Consider the following 5,010-nt stretch of genomic DNA (forward strand, 5'->3'; position numbering starts at 1 on the left):
TGATATAAAATGGGCTTAACATGGGGGTTTGGGAGAAGCTAAGAAAAGAAAGGATAAATAATACTGCATAGAAACAGACAAGGGAAAGAACTATTTAAAAGGTATATATGATCAAGCATTATTTGTATGGCAACAGTGCAAAATAAGAGGGGCATTGTGAAGAGGGCCCAGGTGAGGTGGGGAGAGGAGGGAGGAAACGATGCAACAACGAATGAACTTTTTTTTTTTTTTTGTGAACTGTGGGGTAATTTCCAATGTTTTCAATTAGTTCTTTTTTATGTAGGTAAATTCCAAAGAGATCCAATTAAAAAGGTGAGTTTTATTTCTGCCTCTTTTTATAACTTCCTGTTCTTTTAAAATAGAAGATAATAATTTTCTTTCTTTGTGCATTCTATACTCATTTGTTTCAGAGGCTTTATCAACATGTCCCAGGAAATTTCTTTTATCCTGAACAAATTCATGTCCTTTTTGCTGTTACTGCTTGCTTTCTCCCTCCTTCCCTTTAGCATTCAGTTTCTTTTTGTGAATACTTTGCAGTCACTTGAAGAACCCTGGTAGTTTAGTCCATAGGAAACGACATTGCTAATCCACCTCTCTAGAGGTGGTTCAAATCCACCAGCCACTCCTCAGGAGAAAGATAGTCTCCTATGCAATTTACAGTCACTGCAAATTGTCTGGAGGGCCAGCCACATGTTTGTTCCAACAAGACAATTTGTTGAGTTTTATTTAATATAGTAACTATTTTTATTTATATCTCCCTTTTTCCTTCTCCGTCAGTTATTATGGGTTCACTTCTTCCTATTTAGCCATTTCATAGCTGAGAATATAGATACTCCGTTCAGAATTACAATTTACACTGACAACACTTACATCAGTAAGCCACTCTTGATGCAGACTTTGTCTTTTGACTCCAGTTAATTCACAGCTGAGTCATGGCTCTAAGAAGTGGTGTGGACAGTAGTTTCACCCTTTGAAATCTCAGCTCCTGGTTTCAAGTAATAAATGTCCAAATTTCTCATTTCATTTGGAACACTTTTAAATTTCAGTCTCAAGCCCTCACTCCCTGTTTTCTGGCCAGGGGCATCAGTCTCTCTTACTACTCACGTGACTTTTCTGTTTCTGATTTATGGAACATATAGTCTGCTTTTGAGGGAGCCCTGGTGGCGTAGTCACATGGTTTGAATCTACCAATCTGGAGAATGTTGGGAAATCTCCTCCAGTGTGATTTATAGTCACCTATGAGCCAGTTCCAATCTGACAGTAATGAATTTGAGTTTTTTATGTCCTCTTTAAAATGTAAAGTTTTGCATTTTATTTACTACTATGTGAGAGGAAGGGGTATGTAGAGGGAATTTATTGAGTCTGAACTAGAAATTCTGCTCTGCATATCTAATTTTAGTAGTTACTTCGATTTGAGAAGAGTTGTTGAACTTATCTGAACCTCGGTAAAGGTTTGTCTATAAACAAGGACTATGAATGCAACACCATAGTCACTCACAACATTGTATTTCAGAATGTTGTTGTTGTTGTTGATTGCCTTTGAGTTGAGCACGACTCATAGCGACCCTATGAACACAAGGCCTGAAGCCTCTCTGCAACTATCAATATTTATGAAAGTTCATAGAGTTTCTGGAGGCATGTTGTTTAGGAAGCGGATGCCGCTCCTGCTTCTTGAAACTGACTTGACTATGAAAACAAAGATACTTACCTTTGGACTGAGAGGCAGTGTCATGATAGATGGAGAGAAGATTGAAACTGTCAAAAAAAAAAGATTGAAACTGTCAATGGCTTCATCTTGCTTGGATCCACAATTAACACCCTTGGTACCAGCAGTCAGGAAGTCAGGAGAAGCATTGTCTGGGGAAATCTGCAGTTAGGGACCTTTCCAAATTATTGAGGAGTAATGATGTCAGTTTGAGGACTAAGGTGTGTCTGTATCAGGCCACAGTCTTTCCAATCACTTGCTATTCATCTGAGAGCTGGACAGTGAATAAGGATGACAGAAGAGAGAAAGCCTTTCAGCTGTGGTTTTGGAGAAGAGCTCTGAACATCCCAAGAACAGCCAAGAGAATGAACAGATATGTCTTGGAGAGGGTGCAACTGGAGTGCTCTTTGGAGGCAAGAATGATGAGGCTTCGCCTCACATACTTTGGACGTTTTATCAAGAGGGCCTCTTCCTTGGAGAAGGACATAATGCTGGGAAGGGTAGAGGGTCAGCATAGGAGAAGACCCTCAACTAGGTGGATTGACATGGGGTCTGCTGCAATGGGCTCTTGTGTGTCAGGAAGTATGAAGATGACTCAGGATAGAACAGGTACAGATCTCTTGTTCATAGGGTCTCTGAGTCATGCTCAACTTGACGGCACATAACAGAAATAACATAAATAAGAGGGGGTAAATAATGTATACTGCATTGAAACAGGTGAGGGAGAGAACTGTTTAGGAGGAGGACTATATGATTAGGTATTATTGTCATGACCAGAGTCCAAGAATAAAAGCTGCAAAGTGGAGTGGATGGGGGTGGGGGGTGGGGAATTGTATAACAAGGAAAGAATTTTATTATTATTATTATTATTATTATTTTACTTTTCAAAGAGAAAAACAAACTGGGGGGGGAGAGGTGGGCAGGGAGGAAAGTGTGCAACAATGAATGAATGGAAATCCAAAGTCTGTAAAATTTCATTCAAGTAAAATTTTTAAAAAACCCAAGGGTATTACAAGACAGTTTTAAAGTCCGTTCAATTTCCAAACACTATGGTTTTATAACCTACAAATTATGCATATGTCCGTGTTCACTCAGTAGTTTGTAGTGTACGGAATTTGGAACATATATGTATTTCCTGCATTTTGAGGCAAAAGCTATGTACCTCAGAATGGTCTTTATTATAAATGGAGCCAAAACCCAACTAACTAATCAAAACCCTATTGCCATTAAGTCAATTCTGATTCACAGGCAGTCTGTATAATAGAACTGGACTGTTCTGTAGAGTTTCCACAGGTGTTAATCTTTGAAGAATCATACTGTGTTTTCTTTCTTCTGTGGAATGAATTTGTGGTGAATTTGAACCACCTACGTTACAGTTAGCAGCTGAGTATTTAAACACTGTGCAACCTGACCTCCTGAAACCAGGGAAACTCAAAAAAACCCACTCACTGCTTTGAGTTAGAACTGACTCATAGCTGATCCTCTGGTGGATTTTCAGAGACTGTAAATGACAAGGGGGAGATTGCCCATCTTTCTCTCACAGAGCAGCTAGTGGATACAAACCACCTGCATTTGGGTTGGCAGCACAAATCATTAGCCACTAGGCTACTAGAGCTCCCCCTTATAAAGAAGGAAGAGATTTGAAAAAGAAATAAAAATCCAAATCATGGCAAGCCACACCCACCCATTCTAGTTCCATAATTAAAAATTTAGAAGTTTGTCCCATCTTTCTTCCATGCAGAAATGGCCTTCTTGCAAATAAGAAATTGGATAAAGTTTCAAATATATGGATCTTGGCCTATCAATTATTTTTGGTACAGTAACTTTGTATTCCTTCCATCTTCTTTTGATGTTTCCTACAGCATTTACAATTTTGCTCATAAAATCCTCCAGTATTGCAACTCTAGGCTTGAATTTGTCAGTTCTTCCTGCTTGACAAATGCCAAGCATGTTCTTCCCTTTTGGTTCTAATTCCAAGTCTTTGCACATTTCATTAGAATATTTTACTTTGTCTTCTGGAGCTATGCTTTGAAATCTGTTCATCTCTTGCTTCAGAATTTCTTCCCCTTGTTTTGTCTTCTTTATGTTCTAGTGCAAGTTTTAGAGTCTCTTCTGGTGTCTGTTTTGGTCTTTTATGTGTCTCATCTGTCTTTTACCCACCTTTTGCTCTCTTCAAAGGTGATGTTTTTGATGTCATCCTATAATTATCTGATCTTCAGCCATTATTGCTCAATGCATCAAATCTGTTATTGAAATGGTTTTAAAATTTAGTTGGGATAGACTTGGGGTCAAGTTTCGACTCTCATGCAGTTGATTTCATTTTTTTTCTTCACTTTTAATTTGGACTTCAATACAAGCAACTCATGATCTGTTCCTGACAGTCAGCCTTAACCTTATTTTGATTCTTAATGTTGAGCTTTCCCACAGTCTCTGATTTTTGTGTAGTCTGTCAGCTAAGTTTTACATGTATAGTTACTATTTATGTTTTTTTTTATGCAGACATTATGATTTTATTTATTATTCATGATATTATTTTATTAAAACATTGTTATTTCATTTATGTTTTTATTGCTCTTGGCTGATCTATGCTAAATGATAATGAAAATATTATTATTTATTTACAATAAGGAAATCATTATATGGAATTCTATCATTCACTCTCTAAGCTCATTTAGGTCCCCAAGGCTGTATTTCTTACCTACCTTTGTTTCTTCTCTTTTGTTTCTAACTTTGTGTTCCAGTCATTGGTTAATATCAATATATCTTGTTTGCCTGTTCAATAAATTTTACACTGCAAAAGTTGGAAGAAATTCTCAATTTTTTTATTTTGGCTGTAGGTTTTGGCAGATGAATTTGAAAAATTATACTAACAAGTCCTCCTTATAGACATATGAATATTAGACTATTTAATAATGACTGGATTTTACTTTAGGCTAGATCTTGAAATCTATCAGGATAAACCTTGAAAATGATTAGTTAATAGAATTGCGTAAGAACAAAGCAAAACACTAAATCAAAGTCCAGCCCAGGAAGTCAAGTGTGACCTCTCACAGCTATCAACTATAAGTGACGTGAGAAGGGTTATTTAACTTGTCTGAATCTCATCTTTTTATTCTCATCTAGAAAATGAGGAGAATTCCAGAGAGTGTATGTTAGTGATATTGGTATTATTACATGCTGTCAAGTCTGCGACTCATAACAACCCTGTGTACAACAGCTCTGAAGCCTGCCCTATCCTGAGCCAGTCTCACTGACTGACACACCTACCCCCTTTGCCCCAGTTACCGTATCAATCCATCTTATCC

Source organism: Elephantulus edwardii, unplaced genomic scaffold (assembly GCF_000299155.1).
Source record: "Elephantulus edwardii isolate Elephantulus edwardi_28Jun2011 unplaced genomic scaffold, EleEdw1.0 scaffold00007, whole genome shotgun sequence".
Taxonomy (NCBI): Eukaryota; Metazoa; Chordata; class Mammalia; order Macroscelidea; family Macroscelididae; genus Elephantulus; species Elephantulus edwardii.